General features: G+C 50.1%; 1 long non-coding RNA gene across 2 annotated transcripts; it reads right to left on the bottom strand.

The window, feature by feature from the left end:
- Positions 1–4933: 4933 nt before the first annotated feature.
- LOC121072983 lies at positions 4934–13577 on the bottom strand. Of its 2 annotated transcripts, XR_005821455.1 has the most exons (4): positions 13327–13576; positions 7830–7917; positions 7637–7748; positions 4934–7173 (listed from the first exon to the last, which is right to left on the bottom strand). It is a non-coding gene; the product is annotated as an uncharacterized LOC121072983 (long non-coding RNA). The 2 variants fall into 2 exon arrangements; XR_005821454.1 differs by lacking the exon at positions 4934–7173 and having other exon boundaries at positions 7654–7748; positions 13327–13577.
- Positions 13578–13650: the final 73 nt, after the last annotated feature.

Raw genomic sequence — 13650 nt, forward strand, 5'->3', positions numbered from 1 at the left:
GGGCTGTGAGCACACAAGCATTATTTAAGCTCTATTGGACAATCCGTGTCAAACACAGCTCTCTCCTTGCCTTCCCCATCCCTCCAAGGACCGCAGGAGCCCCCAGACCTCACACCACCCCGCTCCTGCCATCCCATCACCCAGGGGGGGACACGGAGGCCCTCTGGTCAGCAGCAGCAGGAGGCGGTGCCTGGTGTGGGGGCTGACATCTCCAAGCCTTTGCTGCCAAGAGTTGGAAATGCATGAAGCAAAGAAAAGGCAAGGGGAGAAGATTTTGGTATCAGCCCTTGACTCTCTTCTGGTAGAAGCTAGAGGAGAGGAGGAAAGAAGCAGGCTATGATGTCTCCAGCGCTCCTCACCCAGAGGTGCAAGGAAACCCTTGGTGGGATCTCCCAGGGGGAAGCAGAGTCAAAAAGGGAAATTAATCAGAAATTTTGTACCCCCTTCAGACGTGCATCATCCTCTGCTTTCCTTCTTGGCCCAGCCATCTTCTCACGAGACACAAAACCGAACCACCATGTGGCATTGCTGTTGGGGGAACACAACCAAGGTCTTGAAGCTCTGGTGACCACAAAGCCCACCAAGGCAAGGATGCAGACCCACCTCAGGGCGGCCACCAAGGGCACGTGGCACCAAGCCAAAAAACCTCACCAGCTCCAACAACATGGCCCAAATCTCACCGTCCTCGTCCCTTTCCATACAAAGGCTGACACGGGGTTCAGGCAGCTCCAACGCCTTGGGAAGCGTTTAGTCAGCTTCAAAAGGTGAAGACGTCTCCACGCTCCTTACACATTTTAACCCAACGCTGAGCGCTGAACGTGCTTTTAAACAATGCTAATGATCAGGCATCAGCCATCTGGAAGCTTTCCATAGCAGCATTTGACTACTGGACAGCGCTCAAGCTGATGAAAGCTTGCCAAGCTCTGGGCACTTGGCTGGCACGAGGAGTGTTTAGTGCTTCAGGGAAGACTCGGCACAGCTTTTGATCCTTTCTAGTCCCACAATATTTAAATAAAAATAACCCTTTTCTCCCGTCTTCCTCCCAACCACCGTTTCCCTGGGTTTAATAATAGAGAAGAGGAGACCGTACGGGTGGTTTGGGCATGGTTCAGCAACGCTGTTTTTAATGGCTCCAGTCCCCAGACACTGTAATATTATAGTGTTGGTCACACATCTGCCTGAATTTGGGGGATATCCACTAAATCTCACAAGTTCTCTCCTCCTGTAATTCTCTCATTTTATTGGACATTCTCTTCCTGAAAGACTCACCAGCCCCTAATGGTTCTGGGGCTGCTTCTTCATGTGCCCTTAACCCTTCTCCCAGACATCCCATTTGCTCCCATTTCTGCATCTTTGGAAAGATCCAGGATGAGGGGAAGGAAGATAAACCTGGCAATGGTCGGGAAGAGCTTCAAAAATAGAGAAAAAACACCATCAGGGTCAGTCTCAGAGCAGGCAAAGGGAGATGATGGAGATCTCAGAGCAGGAAGCGATCCTAAGGAGCATCTCCTTATAATGAGGCACTGAGGCAATGTCTGGATGACCAAAGGCAGATGAGACATAACCCAACACCGTGGTGTCCCCACTGACAATCTCACCCTCCTGCACAGAACCGTCCCCATGGGTACGGACTAAGTTTTGCAACTCTTTGCTGCTCTGGAAGCCGAGGATCCATCCTGCTTCGACAACCAGCTCTCGCTCACCATCCATCACTGCCTTACAAACGGGCACAATCGATAAGCCAAAAAACCTTGCACATTAAAACACAACAGCTTTCCTTGCACATCCAGTGCTAGAAGAGCATTAAAAATTATAAGAAAAAAAACAACAAGTACCATGATGACATTTTTTCCCCCCTCTAACCCAAGGATTCAAACAAATCAGAAAAAAGTCAGCACTGCTGCTTTGCTTTGGAGACAGAGACCTGATGCCTCTCGCACCTCCTCCCTGCACCAGCAAAACCCAGCATCCTCCCAGCTCCTGTGAAAAATGCCCCAGTGCTGTCCTCTTCCCAAGGGGCATGGCTGCAAGCTGGGCATAAACATCACGTAGCTGCAGGCAGCCTCAGCTGTGAGCACATCTCTCGGGCATGTTCCCTGCACTGCTTATTCCCCCATCGGAAAAAAAAAGGAGAAAAAAAAAAAGAAACAACTTTTTCGAGCAGCGCAAAACTGATTAGAGCGAGGCATGAGAAAGAGTGATGGAAAGTGGTGAACAATAAAACCAGGGAGCAAGCAACACAGCTCCTAGGGACAAAAAAAAAAAAAAAAAAAAGAAAAAGCTGATGCTTTCAAGATTAATCACTAATGACAAATAATTGTGGCTGTGGAATGCCAACAAAAAGGCAGAATGGAAACAAGAAATGGACAGAAAAAACAGGCATTAGGTCTGATGGTGAATTTAAGGCCATCAACTCATAATTGCAGCCATTACAGCTAGTATTTTCAAGTGAGCCCAGCAATAGCAAGAGCTGCTGGATGTGGTACCCTTATGAAAAAATTTGGCTGTTATTTAGGGCCCTGAGAACTCACTGTTAGCAGCCCTTCAGAGTTGCTCTATCTGGCTCTGCGTCACGCATCACTCACAGAACTGCCGGTTTTGGGCTCGTTCTGCAATATTTATGGATGATGGAGGGAGCAGGAAGGCAACTGAGCGCCCAGCCACGCACGGTTATCTCGGATCTCCGACTCACGACACACTGAGGGACTGAAACCAGAAGCAGTTGTCTTCTAACCTGGCTCCAGTCTTCTCCTCTTCATCTTTTTTTTCCTGGTAGGAAACGTCACCCTAGTTTCTGCATAGCATTTTATCCACCCAACATCACGTCGGCTTGAAGCAGGGAGGCTCTTCCAGCACCCTGCCAAGCAGGCATCCTACGTGTACCAGCCACCTTGCAGGACAGCCAGTGTCCCTCTCTTGGCCACCTACTGCCAGAATGACCAACGGCAAATTATTTTGTGGCCTCTTGCTTCTCTGCCAACCTTTTTTTCCACCCTCTCTTCTTCCCCATTTTAGATGGAAACAAACCTGTGCTTCCCACTATTAAGACACGTATACTCGATGCCCCGATAAAACTCTCTGACTCGCAAGCTGGGGACACCTGATACTGCAGGGAAAAAAGGGAACTAGGGCAGGACGTTGGTCCCCCCATCACTTTTCTGACCATAATCCCGCTTTGACACCCACCCACCAGATGCTACCCATACCACAGTGCAGCCAGATGGCTTCAGTGTCTCTTCCCCATCGAGTATCATCAGCTCCCGATAACATTCCCTCTGCTGTGGATATATAATAGCCCCTGCGGAGCAGAACAAGGTGCCCACAGCGCTTGCATGTACCTAGACATCTGTACACATGGCCTTGCTGACTGACTCACGTTGCAGAACCCAGAGCTTGCAGCTGGAGAAGACTCCACCACCTCGTCATACCGTGCTGGGTGACCAGCACGTGTCACCGCAGCTAGATGGCCACCGCTTGCACCCTGTGCCAAAGGACCAGTGCTGTGCACGGGCTGGTTTTTGGCTTGAAACACTGCTTGCTGGAGGGACAGAGGGATGGATGGACAGACAACCGAGCTCCTTGGTGCCCCAGGAAGAGGCACGGAGCCAGCAGATCAACCCTGGCAGCCAGCACTGGGATCTGGGACAAGCGGGTCCCCCCATCAGCTGCTGGTCCCCACATAGGGCACAGACGGGGACAGCTGCAGGGCGGACAGGAGGGCACAGGGTGGCCATGGAGATAATTGACTGCTTGACTAATTAAAATTCCGGCCCTTTTGCAAAAAAGGCTGGTAATTGGGGCTGGGACCTGCCCAGAGAGCCAGGAGCCTGCACGGAGCGGGAGGGATGAAAGTTGGAAAGCACCCGGGCCCCCCAGAGGGGCGGCGGAGCCCAGAGCTGTTTTGTCCGGCTGGTAACGAGGGGCCAAATTGCTTTTGACAAGCCAAGGGGATGGGAAATAATGGGGGTCTGTGAAAAGCCCCAAGTGCAGCCAGGAGGATGCATGAGATAATGAGGAGGCACGGCCCGCGGCTTCCCACTGCGCTTTGGCATGGAAAGGCTCTGCCCGCAGCAAAAGCAATGCCTCCACTTCGTACCCCTCCCACAGAACCCAAATCTGGACCACGTATGAAGGCATGCAGTCCATTTTCCCCCACAGACACACAGAAAATAGGCTATTTTTTTTCCCATGTTGTCATCCTCCGTATAGGGTTGGTAATTTGAGCTCTTGCCCAGGCCTCCATGCGAACATGGAGCTGACATCAAATTTCTCACTTTTTGATGAGATTTCACATCTGTTTGTCAAGAAGAGGAAAGGAAAGATGCATGCATTACTCCACTACATGGAAAATGGCTTTGGGGTTGCTTCTTTCAAACAGAAAGAAAATGCCCAAGTTACATGGGTTTGGACTTCCTGGTGCACAAGGACAGACCTTGTGCTAGGTTGCTCTCCTAAACAAGTGATTCCTGCCTGTATTTTTCCCCTAGAAACTCCATTTTTCCCCAGGGATGGGATTTCCCCAGAGAACAGCTTCAGGGGAGGCCAGCCACATACTCTGCTCACCCAAGCATCACACCCTGATATTTTTCAGGGCACCTCATTCCCTCTCCCCAGAGGTTTCTGCTCCCCCAGGGTCCAAAAGAAGGGGACAAAGACACCCATTTCCAGGGAGGAGCACCCTCTCAGTGATGTTTTTGTACACAAAGAGACAAACATTACCTTAACCCCTTTGTGTCCCCTTGGACAGGGAGCTGTCACACGCACCAGACCTGCACAGCTCACAGCCTTCTCCCCTTAGCTCCCACCCAGCTGCTTTCAAAACGGGTAACAGGAACCTCAGGAGGTGCTAAAGCAGTTGTTTTGTGGGGGCTTTTTTTCCATATCAAGTGACGCAAAATATAAAAAAAAAATCTTGTTTTAGTGTTTTCCCTACACATGCACTTTTCTAAAGCCGGATCATCTTCCCTCCAGCTGAGCTCTTAAGTGGGCACCGTGCAAGCTACAGTCTCAGTTTAAAAAGCATTGTAGCAAGCCTCCAGGGCAGGTTGCCTTAAAAAAATAAAATAGATTTCTTCTTTTAAAGACAGATTCACAAGGCTTCCTGGAAAACAGAAGCCAGACTCCATATGGCTTCAGCCTTCCTGTCCCCTGATGGAAGTGGGGAGCACTAAGAGGGGGATGAGCCCAAAGCTAGGACTTGCCCCATCTCAGCAACGGAGCACCACCAATTCAGGACCCAGGAGCTGGGTGATGCTCTCCTGGGATGCACTGCCACCCTACAGCCACCCAGCACCATGGGCTGACACCCACCAGCACCACGCAGGGATGTGGGCACGCACCAGAGCAGGCAGGTAGGGGTGCTGCACCGCACTCTGAAACTTCCTTGCAGCTGCAGAAAACAGCTCGAGGACACGAGAGGGGAAAAACCAAAGCGGTCAGGGCCTCCAATCTGTCTCGACATTTTTCCTTAACAGTTTGGGGTCAAGCCTGATCCTGGCAGGGTCAGCTCTTTTACACTCCAACACGCCAAAGCCAAAGGAGACGGTCCCTCACCGCAGGAGCCCAGCCGCAGGCAGTCCTTGCGGAACAAAAGGGTCGTGCATCCATCCCAAGAGCACTGCACCCCAAAATTTCAAAGGGTGATGTGGAGAAAGAAAAGCTGCACGCATCCTGCCCCATTACTCTGCCTGGATCACGCAGATGGAGCAGGATGCTGTGCGCAGCAAAAGGAAAAAGAAGACATAAAATAGGAAGATGTCAAGCTTATTTTTTTTTTCCAAAAAAATGAAAGGTCCATTACACAAGGCAAAAGGTGCGCATTAACTGTAATAAAAAAGGAAGCGTTTATAGAGATGAATTCGTCTGCCCCCTCCTCGCTGAAGCGGAGGCTGCAAATTGTGACGGATCGTGTGTGTTTTGGGAGGCGAAGGCAGCGCACGCGCTCCTGGGGAAAGCCAATTGGGGAGATAGATCAGAAAGCTCCCCAGGCAGAAGACCTGGCAGGGAAATGCACACGATGCTTCTACTGCTGGCATCCTTTCTGCGGGCAGAAAGCCTCCTCTTCCTCCCATCCCTGCAGCTCCTCGAGGCCAGGGGCTCCACACGTGGATCCGTGGTGGTCCGCAATCGTTGCACCCGGGTAAGCAATGAAAACCCAACCTCACTGTGTCTGTATTTGCTTTTGCCGTGAATATTTCAGCACCCTAATTTCACCAGCAAAGCCATTCTGGACTAACAGGTCTCAGAGCAGTGAGTCCGTACAGAGGGAACCATTTTTATTTCACCTCTTTCAAGCTCCTGCAAAAAAAAACCTGTCCCTGCCCGGTCAAGGAACAGAGCCACCTGCCACCGCCGGGCTTCAAACGCTGCTGATTGACCTCCCCTCATAAAATTGGTGCCATTAAACTGCTCTAAGAATAATTCACAGAAACCGTGAGTCACTACCTGATTTAGGCAGAAAGGGCTGGGATGATTAAATTACTCGCTATGAATTATTCACCACGGCCTGATAATTACGCTGCAGTTAGCCATCGCTGCGCAGACGGCTCCGTACAAGGAAGGAACACTTGTTTCGTGAACACTTCACCAAACTCTGGTGATTGCGTGTTGCATCTGATGAAACAGAAACGCTGGTGACCACGGGAGGCAATCAGATGCCATCCCTTAGCAGCTCTGAAGCAGCCCTTTGGGGTGAAACACCGACCCCAGCATCACCTCCAGAGCAGGATGGGGTCCTTGCATGCAGCCCCACGAGCACACCCCAGCCCAGGACAGCTTCTGCTGTGTCCCGGGGGCTCTCCAAGCTCGTCACCCATGGCTCAGAGGTGTCAGACTCCTCCCAGTCCAACATTTATAGTCCATCTATATTACAAATATAAACTCGGCACCTCGCAGTCAGTGTCCACGATGCAAGCAGGATATAGGATGAGCAGGGAGGCACCGGGGTCATTCCTGCATCTCTGTAGGATTTCATCTCACAGGGTATGGGCTGTGGGACCGCAAGGGTTGTTTTATCTCTAAGAACCGGTCACCCCATGCTCTGTTTCAGTCGCTGCGTTTCATGGACACGGGCAGTAGATTTAACGCCAAGTAGATTTAACGTGACCATCTGTCACGGGATGCGGGCATGGTTCAGGGCAGAAAACATCCATGCAAGCGCAACCTGGAGCTGGGCTGGCAAAAAGGTAATGAAGAAAGCTTTGGCAGCAAAGGAAAAAAGGCAGCTTTATCAGAGGAAGGCTGAGAACTGCAGATAAAAAAGAGAAGGCAACGGAGTCGCTAAGAGGAGTGAAAACGTTTGTTCTGCTTTGCAAGGACTCGTGTAAACAACCCAGTTGTGCCAGCGGGCTGAGGCCCAAATCCAGAGTTTCTTTTGGAGCTGGGATGCCCCCAGACAAGCACACACATTGCTAGGCTGTCCCTCTCACAGGTCTCACCTAAGGTATTGCTTAGGTTTGTTGCAGAACAGGAAAGCAGAGCCCATTTCTGCCCCAGCAGAGCTGCCTGTAGTCCATTCGCTCCTGGCACCTTGATTTTCCAGCTTGTGGTGAAATCAGGTGTGCTCACAGGTGCCCACAGCTTCCTTTCTAAATGCCCATTGTGGCTTAATGAAAACCAGTATCTAGTTGAAAATTACCTTTTTTTTTTTTTTTCCCCTTTCTAATTGCAGTGCAGAGGGTTAAACACCAACACTTCCAAAGGGCACCGGTGCACACATTTCCTGCCGCGAGGATTTTGGTAATTGAGCACTAATGGAATAAAATACATCGCTGTTTAACCCAAGGCTTACCCCGTCCTGCTTCACCCAATTGCCCTCCTTGGGCACTCACCGTGAGGTCACAACGCGCGATGGTGACACTCCAGCCACTGCCACAGTGACATCAGAGAAACACCCGAAAGGGTTTTGATGGATTTAGGCTGCAAAAAATGCAAAAAAGTCCCTTTTTTTGTGGAAAAAAAGCCTAACTTCCTTACCGACTGCCCCAAAAAGCAGGGCTCCATCACCCTGCCCTGGTTATTCAGTCCCTGCAAGAAGCGTTTCCCCATCCCACCACCCATACTGCCTCTCCCCATCCTTCCCTCCCCGCTGGTGGCAGGCCAGTGGTGCTCCCAACACAGATGCACCCCCTGGGGCAGCATAATACTATTTTCTGGTTTTCTCTGCTTTTCTGCTAATTCCTATCATTTGATTCACTTCCTTTGCCTGCCACTGAGAACCGAGTTTGTATTTTCATCCGGCTACCCATTATAACCACAAGACCCCATTGGCAATACTCAGTGCAGAACCATTACAGTCCATATAAAATTAGGATTATTAAGGAAACGGAGGGACTTTCTCAAGACCAGAGCATGGCTGTGTCCCCTCCTGTGCCGTCCCAAGTCCCCAACACAGCCTTCGGAGGCCACCATGCTGGTCACGGGTGTCACTCTGCCGTGTCCCATTCCTGCCCCAAGCCCTCTGGGCACAGATGCTTGTGGCTCTCTCAGACAGAGCTGCACACAGGGTTACCTCGGCACTGCATTTTAAGGCACTTCTTCAGCATTTACACTTTTGCCCTCCCTCTTTTTCCAAGCCAGCATTGATTACAGCGGGTAATTGTTTTCTAATTGGCCTGCAGCTGCTTATCTATCTTAGATAATTAAAGTGAAGAAGAAGAAGAAATGGGGAAATGGAACTTTATTCTTAAGTAGCTGCCTATCGACTGCCTCGATCGATAGCGAGGTCACTTTGGGCTGAAACACCCGCTCTGAGAAACCTGGCCAGACCCTGCCCAGCCTCATGACCGCTTCTTCCACCTCCCTTTCCTTTCTTACAGAGCCACAGTTTGGAGAAACTTGGTCTGGCAATGCAAGACTCAACTTGGTGCTGGAGGACACCACCCAAGCATCACCAAGGTGCCGCACGGGGCAATGTAGAGGTGATTCTGGCATGCCACTCCCAGCGCTCGCTGGTGGATGAAGGAAATCCCATCCAACCAGCAAACCCCAACTCATATTCTCAGCACACACCATGACCACCACCCAGAACTTCAGCAGTGTGCTCTTTCAATAAACCACACTCTCCCCTCCCTGCAAATCGTGCTGGAAAGGTTCCAAGCAGGAGCCTCCTTTGTGTCCGTGCATGTAAAACTTTCGAGGACATGCTAATTCAGCTTAATTACGGATTTACTTCACTGGCCGCGCTGCTAATGCAGGCGACGGACAATATTTGCAGCCAAGGGAACGAGGGAAAAGCAAACGGAGCTTTTCCATGTCCTCACCCCTCTCAAACCCCATCCACTCCGAACTTCGCGTGCAGGAACACGGCAAAGATAACCCGTTCCCTACTCATGCAATTTATTAGATAATCTCTTTCTAATCAAGAACTAATTAAAGGAAGTGAATGCTTGGTTGGAAACGGGGATTAAAACATGGATAATTATCATAAATGCTACGTTTGTTGTTCCAGGCCGGCCTGTTCTCCTCCCTTCCCCTCTCCCTTTCCCCCCTCTTCCCCTCCCAGGCTGCTCCTGATAATGCTCAGGCTGTCTCAGAGGGGGTTTGCTTTCACAATCAATTATTTTCTTTTTGTCTCTCTAGCTAATGTTTCGTTTGTGTGAAAACATTAGCGAGAACTATTTTCTTTCCCTTGTAAATTCATTTCGACGACAATGACAGAAGGTGGGGAGGTGGCAGCTGCAGAAAAAAAAAAAAACAGGAACATTAAAACCCAAGCTTATAAATTATTTCATCTTCTCCAGACAATCCAGATCCGTCACCGCTCTGTGCGCACAGGGGCTTTTATTTTTATTTTTTTGGCCAGGAGCTCCTCCCGGGCACAAGACACTGACGGATGTGGGAGCCTGACAGGAGAGCCCTCGCTGCCATAGCTTCTGCCTCTACTAGCAAGGACTGTACCCACCAGCTCTCCCTGGGCACAACATCTAGGTCACAGACCACAGGCAAAAATTCAGTTTAGTTAGCCCTGCTTGGCCATAGCATATTTTCAAGCCAGTACCCGTGCAGGCAGAGCCTACTGCTTCGAGTCTGGTCAGGAGATCTTGGCCAGACAGGGATCGTGAGAAGCAGGAGGTGGCTCGAGTCAAACCACACACCCCCAGTAATTTTTATTTATTTTTTGTTTTTGGCAGTGGGTTTCCACAGGATGCATTGAACAGTTTTGCTTTTTTTTTTTTTTTTTGAGCCTAGGCAGAGATTTTTCCCCCTTTTTCTTCTAAGGAGGGGGAAGGCGCATCTTAGCTCTCCTGTACCCGTCCCTTCGGTCCCACCTGATGATCACCAGCCATCCTTCAGCCTCAGAGCAAGCTTTCCTCTCGCCACCCAGGTGAAGAAGTGATGCTCAGCCCGTGGGTTAGGGGCTAGGTGTGCTCCTGCACAAGGACAGGGGCAGAGGCTTCAATTTATATCCGCCAAGGGGAAATGTGCTCCATACAAATGCATGGGGTGTTGGCGCATTGTGATTTCTGACAAAACTTACACTATTATATTTCAAAGGGATATGAAATGCATAAACGTCCGGGCTCATCTATCTTTCTCCTCATCCCTTCTGCCTTGAAGTGAGGTCTCGCTCTCTAAGAATCCAGACAAGAATAACCCTGGGATGAAATGAAAAGCAACCTGGCTGGCGATATATATAAAAGATGACATCTCCAGAAATCCCAAACTTCAAAGGGACAGCTTTCAGCTCATGACTATCCACTTCCTCCAGCCCTCAAGGCTAGTGTCATAATTTTAAAGCCCTGGGAATCATTTGATCTCTCCAAATGGCAGCTCAGTGGTCTAGCACACTTCTGGATGTCAAAAAAGTATGCGCCGCCACCAGCAACATCCTGCAGGGGCTGGTTTTTGAAAGGACAGATTGAGGTGAAACAATCAAAAGACTCAGGGGCAAGAGGAGGAGGCAAAAGGAAGAAAAAAAATAAAAGGATATTTAAAAGGACAACTGCATGCTGAGGGACGTATCAGAGGTTTCCTGGGGTGACAGCCACCAGGGAACCCCCCCCCCGCGAGGGGCGCAGACCCCCCCCTGGGCTGCACAGCCACAACGCTACTGGAGCTCAGCAGGGGGGAAATTTTACGTGAATGGGCCTGAAAATCTCTAAACTGAGCAGTTTTCCTATTGCAAACTGAGGGAAATGCCTCTTTAGATGCAGGCCACTGTGTCACACACAGGCGGCAGTTTTGGAGCAGACTAAGGATGCTGCGCTGCCACCGCTAAACAGGCTGAGTGTTTATTCCTATGTGGGAGAAACACTCCATTATCTGGTTTATTAATTGTTAGTTAAGTAATGGGAAGGTGCCCAGAGCAGGAGATGAGCCCTCATCACTCGTTATTAGCTTAGAAACCAGCAGAAATAAAATAACTGGAGATAAATGATGGCGCAGGCAGCCCCACGCACCGCAGACTGACAGATCTGCTCAGAGGGGAATTCACAGAGCGCTTTTGGGGGTAACGGAGGAGAAACAGTGAGTCGGTCCCATTTCATTTTATTTTTTAATGAAAAGATTTCATCATCCTTCATTCTGAACATTGCTTCTCATGGCTGGGATCACACGGGTATCCCTGCTGCTGGTCCATCACCAAGAGCACGATGGGCTCTGCATCGGGAGCATGGTGCCACACAAAATAGGGTCAGTGGGTGTTTTTTTTTGTTGCTTTTTAAACACAAAACTTGCAGCTACAGACAGCCAGACCCACTCACAGCAGGGCTGTGGTGACCTCAGAAATATTATCCTGTTATCTGTATTTTATCAGGGCAGGGATGGGAGATCCTATAAAGCGAGCTCAACAAGGACGTCAAGCATCGGTCAAAAAGCCAGCAATTAAAGGGTATGGGAGCCCACCCGGGACCCCAGAGAGGCAGAAATACACAAATATTGTAATGCCTGCCAGATCTAAACACGAGAACTCCAGCCACTTGCTCAGCACCCATAGCCATTTCCCCAGAACCCATCTGCCAGTGGTGGCCATATATCCCCAACGTGCTGGTACCTACTGTCCAGCCAAGGTTTTGAGCAGATTGCCAAGCCAGGCAGAGTGTTCCCATCCACGTAAGACAACAGCAGGGAGGAACAGGAGGCTTCTACCCATGTAGAGAGGAAGGTCCTGGACCTGGGACAAGAGCAGGGTGCCCACGGGGGAGCAGCAGAAGCCACCATGTGTGGTGTGCTACCCAGGTGCATTCATCACAGCAGATCCTTTGATATTTGGTTTCCTACAACCTCAGGCTGTTTAACACAACACAGTGCTCACTTTAAATTAAAAATAAAAAATAAGAGGGTCAGTAATCTTGAAAACCAGAAATAAAATTCTCTGCTTCAATCCCTGAGTGCAAAAGACCCTGAATGGGTCAAGCATTGCTCACTGCATTAGCCAACATTTCTGCCCTTACACCAAAGGTATTTAACTAGACTAATGCATTTTGGGGCATAAATCAGAAGAGCCTAATGAGGGGGAAGAAAGAAGTCACCCTTGTCCTGACAGCTGTTTGCACAGAAGCTGAAGCCAGGCAGCATCTTGCAGAGCACCCACTGTTCCTACCTGCAGCCCTGGGATGGGATAGAGACAGATATATGGGAAATGGGGAGGGAGATATAGGGGAAAGGGGGAGGCCAGGAGGTTGAGCTACACCAGCTGAAACTGAACCAGGGTCATCACCTGGCTGAGAACACAGAAGCACCTGAGGCCATGCTCCACTCATACGAAATATTAGCAAATTCATCAGGTGAGAGGAACGGGTCCCTGTCCTGAGTTCAGGCAGGCAGGATGGTTCTGAAGGGAACAGAGGGCTCAGCCCCAGATTGTTCCATCCCTGTAGCTTGCAACAGTCTGAAAAAATAGGGGTTAACTTATTTACGTGCTCCATTTTGGGACCGAGCAGCAGAGGTTATAAGGGAGTCACGGAGCTCTGAACCGAGCTTATTTCAGTCTCTGCAGTAGGCGCAATGCTTGCCCTCCCAGCCACGGAGCCCTGCTCGCACTGCGCAGCCCTTTAAAGAGATTTCACAAGAGTTGTGCCACTTTCAAAGCCTCAGCTCTTCAGGTAAGCACATCTTACTCAACGCTTCATTTCACCCCGCTAGGAATACAGCGATAAACATCGTTTCATCTGCATCCTGCGACACGGCACCCCAGATCTGAGCCAGTCCCAAAAGCATTTGTTTGTGAGCGAAGAGACAGCCCTGAAGGACTCTGAAAACGCTGCATCCACGCGTGCATCTCATGTCAAGACAGAAGAGGAGACAAGGAGTTTCTTAACAGAGCTGCAGCCCTCTGAGAAACCAATTAGCTCCAACCTGCTCCCACAAGCACAGAATATTTCTTACCTGTTGTCCCAAATTCTCGAGCTTCCTCCAAGTTCAACTCCCAGAATAAAGGAGAAAACTTGACGCAAAAAGGCTCCCAGGCAAGAGTAGCTCACTCCTGCTTTTGTGAGCTCCTGCAGCCCTGCCTCACAGGTGGGCTAACTCCTGCAGCCCAATTAGGCCTCCCTAACAAGGTCCCTTCATTTAAGTGGCTCCAGGTGCACCTTTCGATTTCTTAAGGTGCCTCCTTGGCAGCATCTTCCCAGGCAGGGCACTCTGCTGCTAAACTGCTTATCAATCAAGGACTGCTTTACAAACACTGTATTTTCCTGCCCCTACCCCACC

This window comes from Cygnus olor, chromosome 7 (assembly GCF_009769625.2).
Source record: "Cygnus olor isolate bCygOlo1 chromosome 7, bCygOlo1.pri.v2, whole genome shotgun sequence".
In the NCBI taxonomy this organism is placed as follows: domain Eukaryota; kingdom Metazoa; phylum Chordata; class Aves; order Anseriformes; family Anatidae; genus Cygnus; species Cygnus olor.